Source organism: Arachis duranensis, chromosome 1 (genome assembly GCF_000817695.3).
Source record: "Arachis duranensis cultivar V14167 chromosome 1, aradu.V14167.gnm2.J7QH, whole genome shotgun sequence".
NCBI classification, from domain to species: domain Eukaryota; kingdom Viridiplantae; phylum Streptophyta; class Magnoliopsida; order Fabales; family Fabaceae; genus Arachis; species Arachis duranensis.
Window position 1 is genome coordinate 58748620 of NC_029772.3, and position 18136 is coordinate 58766755.

Below are 18136 nucleotides of genomic sequence, written 5' to 3' on the forward strand. Positions count from 1 at the left end.
GCTCTTGAAGACCCATCATGGGTCAAGGCCATGGAAGAGGAGCTTGCTCAATTCGACAAGAATGAGGTTTGGACTTTAGTACCTCATCCGGATGGTAAGAAAGTTACGGGTACTAAGTGGGTGTTTAAAAATAAACTTGGTGAGGATGGACAAGTTGTTCGTAACAAGGCTAGATTAGTGGCCCAAGGTTACGATCAAGAAGAGGGAATAGATTTTGATGAGTCTTTTGCTCCGGTAGCAAGAATGGAAGCAATTCGGTTACTTTTTGCCTATGTTGCCCATAAGTGTTTCAAAATATTTCAAATGGATGTTAAATGTGCTTTCCTTAATGGCTTTATTGATAGAGAAGTGTACGTGGCACAACCCCCCGATTTTGAACATAAAGACTTTCCAAATCATGTTTTCAAACTAACTAAGGCTCTTTATGGTCTTAGGCAAGCTCCAAGAGCTTGGTATGAGAGGCTTAGTGCCTTCCTATTGGAAAATGAATTTCAAAGGGGTACCACGGACACAACTTTATTTATTAAAGCATCTAATAATGATATTCCTCTAGTTCAAGTTTATGTGGATGACATTGTGTTTGGTTCGGCCAATGAATCCTTGTGTGAAGAGTTTGGAAAACTCATGACTAGTGAGTTTGAGATGAGTTTAATGGGAGAGCTTACTTTCTTTCTTGGCCTCCAAATTAAACAAACTCCTAGTGGTACTTTTATTCACCAAGGAAAGTATGCAAAAGAACTTATCAAAGAGTTTGACCTAGAAAATTCTAAACCAATGGGAACACCAATGCATCCAAACAATAAACTTAAAAAAGATGATAATGGAAAAGACGTGGATGAAACACGGTATAGGGGAATGATTGGTTCATTAATGTATCTTACCTCCTCTAGACCGGATATAGTTCAAAGTGTGGGTGTATGTTCAAGATTTCAATATCACCCAAAAGAATCCCATCTTTCGGCTGTTAAGCGCATCATTAGATATATTAAGGGAACATGTGATTATGGCTTGTGGTATCCAAAATCTGATGATTTTTGTGCAGTAGGGTTTTGTGATGCAGATTATGCGGGAGATAGAGTGGATAGAAGAAGCACCTTCGGCATGTGTTGCTTCCTTGGAAGCTCACTCAACATGTGGTCAAGCAAGAAACAAGCCACAGTTGCTCTATCCACAGCTAAAGCTGAATATATATCCGCATCTGTTTGTTGTTCACAATTAATATGGTTAAAAACGCAGTTGGAAGATTACAAATTAAAGATCAATAGTATACCATTATTTTGTGACAACATGAGTGCAATAAATATTTCAAAAAATCATGTTTTGCACTCAAGAACAAAGCACATTGAAATCAAATATCATTTTATTAGAGAACATGTGCAAAAGGGTACTATTGATATTCAATTTATAAAATCTGAAGATCAACTTGCTGACATTTTTACAAAACCCCTCCGTGAAGACAGATTCTGTTCTCTAAGAAAAAGCTTAGGAATGTTTGATTTAAGTTCTGTTGAAAATCTGTGAAATTCTAATTCTGTTTGGTTTTGTCTCGTAGGAAAGCAGGAGACAAATTTCAGGATGTGTTGAACGGGACATGATACAAGGGGAGACTGAACTGAAGTTAATTATTTTGGGCCCCACCAAATTTCTTTGACCTCACTCTGACCCGTTCCTCATTTTTTTTAAATTATACTTTTGGGAAGTTGTCAAATCAAATCTTTATTCTTCCCCCATCCCTTGATTCTAGGAACTATTTTCACTTGTCTTGAATTAGTATGGACTGCATTGTTTTTTCCTCATTTTTTGCTCTGATTTATGCTTTGATCTGGCTCTGTTTTGAGCATTTTTTGTTAGTGGATTGATTTCGAGTTGAGCTTTGATTGTTATTTGCTCAAATGCATGTGTGCTGACTGGACCATTGTGTTTTGGTGAAAAACAAATACTTTGCCTTTTGTATGTTGTTTTTATTTATTTTGCTATGTCCCTTGATGCCAAAAGGGGGAGAAAGTGCTGAAAATTGAAATTAAGAAAACAGGGATGAAATTCTTGTTTGGATTCATGACCTCCCTCATTTTAAGTTTCAATATTTTGTTATGTGTTTGATGTTAATAACGCATCTAATTGATGCGTGCTGTTTTGAGTTGATGATTGAAGCTTTGAAGTTTGAAATTTAATTTTATCTTGGTAAAATGTTTACTGTGTTGAATTTGTCTTACCTTGATATAATGATTGCTGTTTTGAATTGTCCTTGGCAATTCCTTTACACTGTAATATAAACATAAAGTTTGAAAATTGCTATGGTTTGAAAGGACCAAGCTTGATTAAAAATATTTTCCTTACCATAATTAATTTGCTCTGATCTATTGATTGGAAAATGTTTTTAAAACATATTGAACAGCAATTTATTTTTCAAAAATATTTTGGTTGATTGTTTTTGTGTGATTGAGCAGAAAATCAAATTATTGATAACAAATGAGTTTTGATTATCATCCAACTCTGCTCATAAATCAAGCATTCAACATTTCAAAATTAATATGTTGAATAACATTTTTACTTCAAGCTTGATTTCAAAATTGTTACAGGTTAGTGCTTCCCTTGGTAAAAACAGCATATATTAAGGGGGAGCTATGTGACAATTAGAAAGGGGGAGAAATTCAAGTATTCAAAGTGAGTATTCTTTACTCAAAATCTTAAATTTCTTTCCATTTCAATTTTAATAATGTTTGTCATCAAGGGGGAGATTGATGAGTTTGGAAAATTATAAACTAATTTGATGATGATCAAACATTATTAAAATAATTAATTACAAAATTATCAATTTAATCTTCAAAGCTATATTTGCTGATTAATAATTTTGTTATTTTGCAGGATATGTATATTGGGCTAAAAGAAAAATTTATAAGCCCAATGTGAAGTTAAAATTCAGCTTTGGTACAAAAATAGTTTAATATATGTAGCTGAATTTATGATGTGTTAATTGGGCCAGAATTATGTTAAACAAGCTCAAAATAATTGCTGCACCAAGTCCATTAAGGCTTGGATGAAAAGAGAAAGCAAATCTGCATGCTTTGTTCCGTTACCTCTCTTTCTCTTTAGTTGGAATTCAAATTTTTATGAAATAGCCTTAATTGCCTTGGTAATATGAGAGAGACAATGCAAATGTGATTTGATGGCCATTAAATGTGAGCTACACGTTACAAGGCAGAAAAGAAAAGGAAGTGGATTTTTAATTGAACATAATTGATTTTAATTCCTTTCTTTTTTCATTTGGAAGCCTTTTCTTTCTTCTCTCTCATCTCTCTTTCTCAACTTCGGTCATATCAACACAGAGAAATCATGGAGGTTATGGCTACACACCGAAGAAAAAGAGAAGAAGAAGCACGCCTAAAGACCATCACAATGATGGCAAGAAAACATAACAAAATAAAAGTATGCTGTGGCTGAGATTTTCACCAAAAGTGGTAAGATTTGGTGAGGTAATCTCGAGCTCTTCATACCCAAAAAGAAAGAAGAAGATTCGGCCAGCAAGTAAGAGATTTTTGGAGGCATGGCTTGTCTCTAATTCTGCTCAACCACCACACGAAGTAGCTAGAGTGGCGAAGTGATGGAAGAGGCAGATATTGGAGCAGATGAAGCCATCATCATCATGAATCATCAAGGGCCAGAAATCCATCTTGGAGAGCAAGCCAAGGATGGAGCGCTCAGATTGATGAAGTCTGATGACCAAGGAAGAACTAGAGGTATTTGCATGTTGGGTTTTGCATGGGTTACCTCTTCTCTCTCTCTGGCCGAACCGGTTATGTGTGAATGAAAAGAAGTTAAGCTTGGGTTTTGGTTTAAACTGTGGAGGCTTCCCTCTTCTATAAAAAGGGTGAACAGCCACGGTTTGATTCAAGGAGTTAGAAGTAAGCAGTGAGAGTGCAAGGCACAGGATTCTCAGAGCTACCTAAGCTTACAAATTTTCTTCTCCTTCAATGTATTATGTTTTATATATTTTTCTGTTTAATTTTGTCATGTCTTGAGTCTCATGGAAAAAGCCAAACAGTGAGGTTTGTATGAAAAAACCATAGAGCGGAAAAAGGCAGAGAGTGCAAAATTAAAAGAAAAAGGCATAGATGTCTTAGAGTTCCTTTGTTCATCTATGTTGTCTTTCATGATTCTGTGGAAATCCCCTTGTAAGTTGGGTTAGCACTTTACAATTTGTAATCTGGATGATTATAGTGAAATTCCATCATTGTTGTGATGGAGACTGGATGTAGGCTGCATTGCACTTAGCAGCTGAACCAGGATATATCTGGGTGTAATCTTCTTTCTCTACTAGTCCATTTCTATTTCTACTATACAGGAGCTAAAATCAAAAATATCTCGTGCCAAGTGACGAGACAAAAACAAAAAGTCTCGTGGCTAGGGACGAGACAAAAATAGAAACTTCTCCTCAAAGACCAAAAAGTGTACTCAAGAAAAAGGGGGCTAAGATTCAACCCCCTTTCTCTTAGCCACTGAAACCATCATGTGGAAAGATAAGATTTTAAAATTATGAATTAAAACATGAGGATTTGAAAAAAATTTGAATTGGAAATAAAATTACCTCCCTTGAGTCATCCTGACATTAAACACCCAGAATGCAATCCATTCTGCCGTTTAACGCCCATTTGGCTACCTCTTTGGGCGTTTAGTGCCTAGCCAGATACCCTGGCTGGCGTTTTCAGAAATCCTTCTTCACTGGGCATTTTTCTAAACACCCAGAATGCTGCCCATTCTAGCGTTAAACGCCCAGAATGCTGCCCATTCTGGCGTTTAACACCCAGAATGGTACCTTTACTGGTGTTAAACGCCCAGAATGATAGGCATTCTGGCATTTAACGCCCAAATTGCCTCTTTACTAATGTTTTAATGCCAATGAGCTCCTTTTCTCTGTGATTCTTCTGCCTTATGTTCTGAACCTTCATTTCTCTGTATTATTTACTTGAATATTTTTTTTTATTTTTGAATTTTTAATGAAGAAAGAGAAAAATAACAAAATGAAATAAAACATAAAAATGCAAGATCAAAACAAGTAATGCATGCAAGGACACTTTGAATGTCAAGATGAACACCAAGAACACTTTGAAGATCATGATGAACATCAAGGACATATTTTTGAAAATTTTTAAGAAAAGAAAGACATGCAAGACACAAAACTTAGAAATTTTGAATGTTCAAACACTATAATTTTGAAAATGCATACGAAAAATAACATAAAACACAAAACAAGAAAATCATGAGATTGAACAAAGAAAATTGTCAAGAACAACTTGAAGATCACAGAAGAACACAATGGATATTTTTTTTGTTTTTATGATTTTATTAAATTTTTTTTGTATTTTTCAAAAATAAAAATAAAAAACTTAAACGTAAAATAAAATTACCCAATCTAAGTAACAAGATGAACCGTCAGTTGTCCAAACTCGAACAATCCCCGGCAACGGTGCCAAAAACATGGTGCACGAAATTGCAATCACACTTTTGCAACTCCGCACAACTAACCAGCAAGTACACTAGGTCGTCAAAGTAATAAAACCTTACGTGAGTAAGGGTCAGTCCCACAGAGATTGTCAGCTTGAAGCAAGCTATGGTCATCTTGTAAATCTTAGTCAGGTGGATTCAAATGGTTATGAAGTATTGATAATTAAAAGATAAATAAAACGGAAAATAACATAGAGATACTTATGTAATTCATTGGTGGGAATTTCAAATAAGCCTTTGGAGATGCTTTGTTGCTCCTGAACCTCTGCTTTCCTATTGTCTTCATACAATCATGCGTGCTCCCTTCCATGGCAAGCTGTATGATCCTCTAAGTGAAAATAGTCCTCTACGGTTTTTATATGGCTAATCAACTGTCGGCTTTCTCGTCTCGGATGAAAAATATTGGGTACAGCTACCGCATGGCTAATCATCTGTCGGTTCTCACTTGTGTCGGAATAGGATCCCTTGACCATTTTGCACACTGTCACTGCGCCCAACAGTCGTGAGTTTAAAGCTCATCACAGTCATCCCTTCCAAGATCCTACTCAGAATACCACAAACAAGGTTTAGACTTTTCAGATATCAAGAATTCTGTCTATTGGTTCTAGCCTATACCACGAAGGTTCTAATCACGAATTCGGATGCTCTGTTGTCAGGAGAGGCGATGAAAATCTGTGGGTCAAAGACCCAAGAGAATATACTCCAACTGTCATCCAATGACTACGTTGAACATCATGTAAACCGCTTTGTGGTTGTCAGGCACGCGAATCTTGGTTAAGCGAGTAACGAAGATAGTGGGTAATTGTCACGGGTCACCCCCCTTCATTCTGACTTAATTGAATTAAGTACGAGAGTATATCTTGGAGAAGAAGTAGGCGTGAATTGAAAGAGAAACAACAGTACTTGCATTATATTATGAAGAACAGCAGAGCTCCTCACCTTAATCTATGAGGTGTAGAAACTCCACCATAGAAAATACATAAGAGAAGAAGGTCTAGGCATGGCCGAATGGCCAGCCTCCCCAAAATGTGATCAAAAGATGATCCAAAGATGTTCCAAATGAAAAAAGACCTCTCATACAATAGTAGAAAGTGCTATTTATACTAAATTAGTAAACTAGATTTACAGAAAATGAGTAACTAAGTGCAGATAGTGCAGAAATCCACTTCCGGGGCCCACTTGGTGTGTGCTTGGGCTGAGCTTTGAAGCTTTCACATGCATAGGCCATCCTTGGAGTTAAACGCTAGCTTGGATGCTAGTTTAGGCGTTTAACTCCAGTTCTGGTGCCAGTTCCAGCGTTTTACGCCAGAAAATGGTCACTGGTGGGTGTTGGATGCCAGTTTGGGCTATCAAATCTCAGGCAAAGTATGAACTATTAACATTGCTGGAAAGCCCAAGATGTCTACTTTCCAACGTAATTGAGAGTGCACCAATTGGGCTTTTTTAGCTCCGAAAAATCCACTTCGAGTGCAGGAGGGTCAAAATCCAATAGCATCTGCAGTCCTTTCTCAGCCTCTGAATCAGATTTTTGCTCAGGTCCCTCAATTTCAGCCAAAAAATACCTGAAATCATAGAAAAACACATAAACTCATAGTAAAGTCTAGAAATATGATTTTGGCATAAAAACTAATAAAAATATACTAAAAAGTAACTAAAACATACTAAAAACTACCTAAAAACAATGCCAAAAAGCGTATAAATTATCCGCTCATCAACCTTTCTGGGACGAGCTTCCTACGCTTTTGTTGTACTGATCAAGCTCCAGGATATATGGCTAGTTTATGACTTATTAGCACGGGATCTATACCGGGCATGTCTGCAGCCTCCCATGCAAAGAGGTCGGAATTGTCCTTCAAGAATTGTATCAGTAGCTCTTTGAGGTCCTCCTTCAGGGTTGCTCCTATATTTGTTATTTTGTCCTGGGTATCCCTAATTTGAATTTCTTCGGTCTCCCCTTCTGATTGAGGACGAAGCTCTTCGCGAGCTCTAACTCCCCCGAGTTCGATAGTGTTGGCTTCTTTTCCTCCGGGGTTACCTTTAAAGTTGAGACTTTCGTTGTAACAGCGTCGCGCGAGTTTTTGGTCTCCCTTTATGGTGGTGATCCCTTCTGGGGTTGGGAACTTCATGCATAGATATGGAGTGGAGACTACCGCGGCGAGCTGGTTTAGCATTGTCCGACCTATTAGGGTGTTGTAGGCTGAGCTCACGTCGACCTCGATGTACTTAATGCTTAGCGTCCTAGACCTTGTTCCTTTTCCAAAAATTGTGTGTAGTGAGATGTACCCCAGTGGCTGGATTGGGCCGTCTCCAAGTCCAAATAAGCTATTTGGGTATGCTCTGAGCTCTTTTTCTTGTAGGCCGAGTTTGTCGAAGGTTGATTTGAATAGTATATCCGCAGAGCTTCCTTGGTCGATCAGTGTACGATGGAGGTTGCCATTAGCTAATACGATCGTAATGACCACAGGGTCTTCATGTCCAGATATAATGCCTGTGGATTCTTCTTGAGTGAAGGTAATAGTGGAGAGGTCGGGCGACTTATTGTTGTTTCTGATGTGATACACCTCCTTAAGGTGCCTTTTGCGGGATGACTTGGAGATCCCTGCACCTGCGAATCCTATGTTGATCATGTGAATGTGTCTTTTAGGGGTGTGAGGGGGATGTTCAGCTCATCCTCCCTCTACATCCCTTCTTCTCCTTTTTGGTTCATCCCTTGTGATGGCGATGAACCGACCTAATCTCCCTTCTCGGGCTAATTCTTCTATGACATTCTTTAAGTCATAGCACTCGTTAGTAGGGTGCCCATAGATTCGGTGGTATTCACAATACTCTGTCCGACTTCCTCCCCTTTTGTGCTTAATCGGATGAGGGGGTGGGATCTTCTTCGTATTGCACATCTCTCTGTAGACATCCACAAGGGACACCCAGAGAGGGGTGTAATTGTGATACTTTCTAGGTTTCTCAGTGGGTTGGTCTTCTTTTTTCCTGGACTCTTTATCATTATCCCAAGATGGGTAGGAGAACCAGATTTGAGGCTTCTCCCAATCAATAGTTCTCCTCCATATTGATGTATTTTTCTGCCTGTTCTTGTACCTCGTTCAAAGATGTTGGGTGTTTTTTGGATATAGAGTGGCTAAAAGGTCCTTCACGTAGACCGTTGATAAGTCCCATAATTGCTGCTTTTATAGAGAGATTCTGTATGTCCAAGCATGCTTTATTAAATCTCTCCATGTAACTATGGAGGCTTTCCCGATCTCCTTGCTTAGTCCCTAGTAGGCTTGGAGCATGCTTGGCCTTGTCCTTCTGGATGGAAAACTTAGCCAGGAACTTTTTGACAAGGTCATCGAATCTTGCAATTGACCTTGGCGGCAAGCTGTCAAACCACTTTATTGCCATTTTGGTCAAGGTGGTCGGGAAGGCTTTGCAACGGATTGCATCTGAGGCATCCGTGAGATATATCCGACTTCCAAAATTGCTAAGATGATGGCTTGGATCTGACGTACTATCGTACGGGGTCATGTCGGGGGCTTTGAAGTTCTTTGGGACTTTAGCTTTCATGATTTCCTTTGTGAACGGGTTTTGGTCCTCATGAGGGCTACCTTCGTGATTGGATCGAGTGGTCTTCATTTTGAGGTCAGCCTCGAGCTTAAAGAGCTTATCTTCTAGCTCCCGGCGCTTTCTTGTTTCCCTTCGAAGGTCCCTCTCAACCGCTCGCTGATGTTCGGCCTCTTGTTCAAGCTGTTTAAGGTGATCCTGCTATTCACAGATGGCATCTAAGATTTCCGTGCTTGGGGTTTGCTTGTCTCTCTTGGATTGAGGTGTGTCCTTGGATGTGGCGTCTGTGTTCTTATTTGGCATTCTGTTCACCAAACCAGAGTTGTGATCGTTGTTCTGGTTGTCCGCCAATGTTCCGAGGGTTACCTGAAACTAACGATCGATCTCAAATGAGATATTTTTATGTGACAAGAGCTGTTGCGTCTGACTTGTTGGGTCTTGATGTACTGCTGATCCTTGGTCACCGGAGGGTGGTGGTACCTGCAAGAGACTCCGATGCTTAAGTTAGCACGAGCTCTAGGCAGGTTTTTTGTAGAATCAGAGTGTGTGTTATATCTAGGGGTTCCAGTATATTTATAGTAGTGTGGAGTAACCCTTCTTGAGATAAGTTAGTTATCTTATCTTATCTTTAGGTGAGGTCACCTATCTTTTAGGCCAGCCGCCTTTAGAGTGGGCTGCGTCCTTCTGTTTGGGCCTGCTTGGGCCTTTATGGAAATTTGGCCGAGCTCTTTGGGGAAGAGGTCGGTGATGACCAATCTTTTCAATAGGACGGTCACTCTTGACGTCATCCATCAGGATAGCGTAGCTCGGACTAGGGTATGAACACTAAGGAATGCATGAAACCTAATGAAAACAAGTAAAAAAATACTAGTAAAACTAGCCTAAAATGACTTGTCATCACATACTCACCTTAGAATTCTCATATAAGCACCCAAACATCCTCCTAGATCCTATCAATTAAGTAGCACACCAATCTTTGCTCCTAAATTTTAAGCTTCCAACCATAATGAATCAAGAATTATTATGCCAACCACTACTCATTTCTCTTCTACTCTTTAACCTACAAAGCATCCTAAGTTGACCATCCGTTTCTAACAAACCATATTCAAGCAGAATGAGAAAGCTAAGAGATGAGAGATTTACCCACTTGAATAATGTAATAGATGATGGTGACCTAGGGAGAGGTGCTTCCAACGGTCTTGACAAAGCGAATTCCACTCCCGTCCGTCCTCTTCTAGGGGCTCCCACCACTTTACAAGATGCTTCAAGCTCTACCTCTTGCCAAGCATCCTCAAGTTCACATTCTTCCTCACCAATTTCGTCTAGCTCTTCCCCATCACTCAAATCACATCATGGAGGTTGAGTGAAATCTACCTCAACATCAACTTCAAATTCAATAGGGAAGGATTCATCAAACTCAAAAGTATCATATGTTGATGTGGAATCATCATAAATAGGGGGACTTGTTGTTTTCCCCATTTTTTCCAATTCTTCAATCACAATATGCCTTAGAGGTTGTGCACTATCCTCCTTAACATCACTTTCAAACTCCATGGAAGAAGGCTCTTCAAATTGAGATTCACAAGAGCATTCAACATCTCCTAAATCTTCGACCACTTCTTCCTCTTCTTCAACAATCTCAGCTTCCTCCTCTTGTTGCACTTCTTGCCTCAACTCCTCTTCTTCACCTTGAAGCTCCAAGTTCACTTCCTCACTATGCTCCATGGTTGATCCTCCACATTCGTCAATGGGAGTACTTTGGTTGCATGAGCTTCGGTGGGGGGCCATGTGGTTAACGGATTCAATTATGGTAGCCACCATGATTTCTAGCTTCTTTAGCTCCTTTTGCTCCTCTTTTTGCTTTTGGAGATAAGAGTAGATATCTCTTTGTTGTTCTTATATAAAGGTTTGGAGAATTTAATCAAATTAAGGAGGTGATCATTATTTGAGGTTAATGTATTGTAGTTGTAAGGTAGTTCATATTGGTGAAAGTCTTGAGGTGGTGTATAAAAAATTACTAGTTGAGTCAAAAGGAATTACCAGTTCAAGATTATTAGAATGCAATGTTTGATGAGTTGAAAAACTTGGACAATGAGTATTTATTAGCACTCGATCACATTATTCATCAAAAAGAGAATGTGGCTTGCATATACAATTGACGAGCAAAAGAAAAGGTATTTGACACTGGTGAACTAGTTTGAAAAGTTATTTTACCGATTGATAAAAAATCAAGAGTTTATGGAAAATGGTCCCCTAGTTGGGAAAGACCTTTTCAAATAATAAGTTTGTATTCAGGGAATGCATATTGAATTAAACATATTAATACTAGACTCAAAATTAAATCGATAAACAGAAAGTACTTAAAATAGTATCGATGTTTGTGAAATGATAATTAAGCTTGAAATTAACGTAATGGTAAATTCAAAATGTTTTTACAAGAGAAACTTGGAATTCCAAGCCTTCAATCTTCATAAAGTTGCAAGAGTTGATCCAATTGTTCTTTTATCTTGGTGCGATCTTGTGCGAGTGATTCAAGTTCTCGAAGATGCTCGCTTTCTGCAGTCTGGTGCTAGAGAGTTCGACCGTCCAAATCATCTTTTTCCTTTGATAAAGAAAGGACTTCTTTGTCGAGCAATTGTTTTATACTTTGGAGCTTGTTAAGAGGTTTTTGGAAAAGAGCTTTGTTCTGTCTGATTTCAACAAGTTCTTTTTCGAGCTCATTTTTCCTATTAATCAATTTATTCAATTTGGTAAAAGCCTCGGTCAGATGAGTTTCATAATCTAATATTTTCTTTTGTCTATCAGCTAAGGAAACCTCGACCTTGGCACTTCGATCTTTAACCTCTTTCATCCCTTTTCGATGGAACTCACGCTCGTTCTGACATGAGAAAAGTTTTTTGGTGTGATTGATAAAAGATGCAAGTGGTTTTATATGATCAAAAGGATCCTTGAGGGAAATATTGGAACTCAAAATCTGGTTAAGTGTAGCATCAAGACCATCTTGTGAGAACCATACTGATGGTTATCAGTGGCTAAGAGAAGGGGGGTTGAATCCTAGCCACCCTTTTTGGCTGACTTTTTAACTTAGCATTCCCCAGAGAACTTGAGGAGATATTTTTGTTTTGTCTCTTATCGAATTAGGAGACACTTTCTTTTTGTCTCCTAAATTACAGAATTAGAGATAGAGTAAAGAATAGAGAATTGCACACAGATGTATCCTAGTTCAGCTACCTAGTGCAATCTAACCTACATCCAGTCTCCATCACAACTATGATGAAATTTCACTATCTTTCAATATATTACATTCACCAATTCTCCCTAGGATCTACCCAATCCTATCTAGGACAAATCCAAATTCTAACCCAATCTGAACTTGACTAGGACTTAAACCTAGCTTTCAACAGCAAAGTGCTAACCCAACTTGCAAGGAAATCCTCACAGGATCATGACACAAAACAGAAATACATACAAAGAATTTTTGAGATAACTATGGCTTTTTCTCCAAGTTTAACTCACTGCCTTTTTCCTCTCATTGGATTTTTCTTACAAACATCACTATGTTTGTATTTTTCAATGAGACTCAAACAGACTATCATGAGAAAAAGAAATACAATATGAAAACCATGAAGGAGAAGAACATAAAACAACTTAGGTAGCTATGAGAATCAAACTAAGTGCTTTATTTTACTCTATTGGCTTCAACCCTTGGCCTTTCACCCTTATTATAGAAGAGTGAAGCTTCCAAGGTTGAAGCAAGTTCAACCCTTTTGCTATCTTCTTCTCCAGTATCATATTTTACAGCGGTGTCATAAGAACAGAGAGAGTAGGCCGAATCTTTGACATGCAACTTACCTTCTCTTTCATCCTTTTTCTTCAAGCTTCTTTGATCTTGACCGTGAATCTTTTCTTTGGCCTCAAGTTTGGTTTTGGATCGTGGATTTGCTATTGAGCTTGTTTGACTTCACTATCTCCATGGTTACTTGATTTATGCTTGAGGCTTGGCAGATTTCTTCACGGTTTGTTGGTGTAGCTTAAAAGAGGAAATCACCTTTTGAGATGTTCTGACCGGATGCAATCTTTCTTTTTGTTGTGGCTCAAAACTTGCTTGAACTGGGTAACAAGCTTTTCGTTCTTCATTGAACCCCAGGCTCAGATCTTTCCCTTTCTTCTTTCTTGGTTTAGTAACTTGATGTGATGGGAATGAATGAGAGAGGAGAGAAAAGAGAGATTTTGGCTTTCGTTGGAAGCTAGAGAAAATTCAAATGACTTGAACTTGGGTTTCAAGTTTCTGAGTGGTGAGTTTTGGAGGATTCACCAAATGGGCTTGGATCTTTTCTTTGGGCCTATTTGTTTTCTTTCTTACTCATGTTTTAGCCATTTAAATTTTGCATCAGATTATTTTTATAACTGAGTTGGAGTTGGTCAATGTTTGTGTGTGTGTCGGCTTACATTGATGGACCTTGATTATTTGCATCTTGTGCCAGTTTTGCTTAATTTATTTTCCTCCACACTAAACAAAACAGATTACACAAACAATTTATAGTGTTCCTATAATGTTTGTTCATCATCTTTAATCAAGAATTAGTTTTCCAAACTCAACACATTCCTCAACAGCATTGGCAAGAAGAAGTTTTAGTTTTTGAAGGAGATCGAAAACCTCAGGATCAATGGGATTTTTTGTTACATTTGGATTATGTGTGCCTTTAGGAAGGTTAGGTAGTGCGGAAGTTCGAATTTCCACGAATTAATCGGCAAGTGCACTGAGTCATCGAAGTAATACCTCAGGTGAGTGGGGGTCGATCCCACGAGGATTGTCAGACTGAAAAACAATGGCTATCCAATTGGATTAGTTAGGCAACCGAAAAAGGGTTGTTTGGTAATGTATTTCACATGAAGCAGTAAATAAGAAAGTAAATTAAGCAATTAAAAGGTTGGTGTAAAAACAGTGAGAGAAAATAGTTAAGCCTTCGGAGATGTTTACTTTTCCGGATTAAAAGTTCTTATCAACTATTTTAACAATGCATGATTCATTCCATGGAAAACTATAAATGATTAAACCCTAATATCTTAGTGATTTAGTCTCCTCTAACCTTCATTAACCGCCACAGTCGTGGTCACTTAATTCTGACTAGATGGTTAAGTTTAAAACTAGTTTATGGCCACAAAAACCCTTATTTCCCAAAGCTAACAGGATTATATATCACATATCCCAATTAGTTCATATAATTAGTAATTTAGGAGGAATTTGTTTTCAAGCTTTTGTTCAAGCGAGATAACTCTGTCAAGAATCACCAGAACACATGTGGAATAAGACTCATACATTGGTTCCACCCAGATTTATAAGATTAAGAACGAAAACAATCCTTGAAACTGAATCAATACATTAATTGAAATAGAAAAGCAATAGTCTTAATCCATAGAAATAAGCAAAGCTCCTAACTTTAACCGAAGAGGTTTAGTTGCTCATGACTTACAGAGAAACTAGGGTTCTGAAATGCGTGTCGTGTGGAAGAGAAAAGATCCAAATGATCTTTTCCCTTTTATACTAACCTAATTTGATTTGGAAATCAAATAAAATAAAAAATCCTAATACTAAAAGATATTGTTTGTAATAAAAATAACAAAAGGAAAATAAAATATAACTAATAGTAAATGCTAAATCCACTAAAGATGCTCCAAGAGTGGGCCTTTACATTTGAATCAAGCTTGTTGGCATTAAACGCCATTGATTGAGGATAAATGCCGGTTTCGAATTTTTCAATAGAATTTCATTGTAAGCATAGTCTAAATCAACAATTAACCCTCAATCAAAGTTTAGAAAGTTGTCACAATACAAATCAAAATAAATGGGAGTATTAATCCCGGGTCGTTCTCCTTAGGAATTGTAATTGAGTGCTCAATTATTGGCTATGAAGGGAATCGAAGTTGAGATAGCAATTGACAAGAAATGAAAATAGCAAGAAAGTAAATGGCAACTAACTAACAAGGGAAAGGAAACTCAAATTGTAAAAAGGTCTTGGCAAGGGTTGATGGTTAAGGATCACTATCCTTGTTACCAACCACAATATAATAATTACAATGATCATTCCCACTTTGTCATCCCAAAAATTAGAGAAAAGTCAAGTGAGCTTAATTGATCCTAATCCATAAGTCCTAAGAAATCACTAATTAATTTAGTGAAACTAGAGTCAATGGAAACAAATTATCAATCACTTGGACATTAGTAATTTAAGGTCACCCAAGTTACCACCCAAACCAAGAACACAAAAATCTACTTTAAAATCCAACCAAGCATTTTATCAAACACTTGGAAAGCATAAAATGAAGTGCATGAATATAAGATCTATGGCTACCAAATGTAAAAAAATAATAGTAACAACTAAATTAAGCAACAATAAACAAAGAAACATCAAATTGCATTAAAGGAAATGAAAATTAACAAAGAGTTCATAAACATGAAAATAACACAATAAAGGAAATAACAAATAAAACTAAGAGAGCAAGGACGTAAGAACAAGAAATAGTAAAGAAAACTAAATCAAAACAATAATTGAAATCTAAATCTATGAAAAAGTAATCTAAAACCCTAAATTCTAGAGAGAAGAGAGAGCTTCTCTCTCTAGAATTCTAACCTAAAACATGATGAAAACTAAACTATGACTACTTGATTCATTCCACCCCCCTCCCCATCCTTGGGTTCAATAACATCAGAAATAAGTTGGATTTGAGCCTGGTGATAGGCAAAATTGTGATTTACACTTTTTTATAACTCGAACAATTCTTAGTAATGACTCTAAAAACTTGGTGCACATTACTGTGGTTCACTCACATTCTTCACAACCTCGGATAACTAACCGGCAAGTGCACTGGGTCGTCCAAGTAATAAACCTTACGTGAGTAAGGGTTGATCCCACGGAGATTGTTGGTATGAAGCAAGCTATGGTCATCTCTTAAATCTCAGTCAGGCAGATTCAAATGGTTATAATGGTTTTCGAAAATAATAATAAATAAAGCATAAAATATATGAAAGAGATACTTATGTAAATCCTTGGTGGAAATTTCAGATAAGTGTATGGAGATCCTTTGTCCCTTCTGAATCTCTGCTTTCCTACTGTCTTCCTCCAATCATTCTTACTCCTTTCTATGGCAAGCTGAATGTAGGGCATCACCGTTGTCAATGGCTACTTCCCATCATCTCAGTGAAAATGGTCCAAATGCTTTGTCACAGCACGGTCAATCATCTGTCGGTTCTCGATCATGTCGGAATAGAATCCATTGATTCTTTAGCGTCTGTCACTACGCCCAACAATCGCGAGTTTGAAGCTCGTCACAGTCATTCAATCCCTGAATCCTACTTGGAATACCACAAATAAGGTTTAGACTTTTTGGATTCTCAATAATGGCCACCAAAGGCTTCTAGCTTATACCACGAAGATTCTGATTAAGGAATCCAAGAGATACACGCTCGGTGTAAGGTAAAACGGAAGTGGTTGTCAAGCACGCGTTCATAAGGATGGATGATGATGAATGTCACGGATCATCACATTCATCAGGTTGAAGTGCAGCGAATATCTTAGAATAAGAATAAGCTTGAATCGAATAGAAGAACAATAATAATTGCATTAATTCTCGAGGTACAGTAGAGCTCCACACCTTAATCTATGGTATGTAGAAACTCCACCGTTGAAAATACATAAGTGATCAAGGTTCAGGCACGGCCGAATGGCCAGCCCCCAAATTCTAAGAACAAAACGTCCAAAGATAGATACCCAGATGAAAATACAATAGTAAAAAGTCCTATTTATACTAGACTAGCTACTAGTGTTTACAGAAATAAGTCTAAGTGCAAAAATCCACTTTCGGGGCTCACTTTGGTGTGTGCTTGGGCTGAGCTTGAGCTTTACACGTGCAGAGGCTTCTCTTGGGGTTAAACGCCAAGTTGTAACATGTTTTTGGCGTTTAACTCTGGTTTGTGACGTGTTTCTGGTGTTTTACTCCAGAATGCAGCATGGAACTCGCATTGAACGCCAGTTTGCATCATCTAAGCTCGAACAAAGTATGGACCATTATATATTGCTGGAAAGCCCAAGATATTTACTTTCCAACGCAGTTGAGAGCGCGCCATTTGGAGTTATGTAGCTCCAGAAAATCCATTTCAAATACAGGGAGGTCAGAATCCAATAGCATCAGCAGTCCTTTTTCAGCCTAAATCAGATTTTTGCTCAGGTCCCTCAATTTCAGCGAAAAAATACCTGAATTCACAGAAAGTAGCTAGATCCTACTAAAAACTAATAAAACATCCCTAAAAGTAGCTAGATCCTACTAAAAACTACCTAAAAATAATGCCAAAAAGCATATAAATTATCCGCTCATCACAACACCAAACTTAAATTGTTGCTTGTCCCCAAGCAACTAAAAATCAAATAGGATAAAAAAAGAGAATATATTATAAATCCCAAATTATCAATGAATATTAGTTCTAATTAGATGAGCGGGACTTGTAGCTTTTTGCTTCTGAACAGTTTTGGCATCTCACTTTATCCTTTGAAGTTTAGAATGATTGGCATCCATAGGAATTCAGAGTTCAGATAGTATTATTAATTCTCCTAGTTAAGTATGTTGATTCTTGAACACAGCTACTTTTATGAGTCTTGGCCGTGGCCCTAAGCACTTTATTTTTCAGTATTACCACCGGATACATAAATGCCACAAGCACATGACTGGGTGAACCTTTTCAGATTGTGACTCAGCTTTGCTAAAGTCCCCAGTTAGAGGTGTCCAGAGCTCTTAAGAACACTCTTTTTGCTTTGGATCACGACTTTAACCACTCAGTCTCAAGCTTTTCACTTGGACCTGCATGCTACAAGGACATGGTTAGGGACAGCTTGATTTAGCCGCTTAGGTCTGGATTTTATTTCCTTAGGCCCTCTTATTCATTGATGCTCAAAGCCTTGGATCCTTTTTACCCTTGCCTTTTGGTTTTAAGGGCTATTGGCTTTTTCTGCTTGCTTTTTCTTTTTCTTTTATAATTTTTTTTGCTACTTTTTTTTCGCAAGCTTTGTTCTTCACTGCTTTTTCTTGC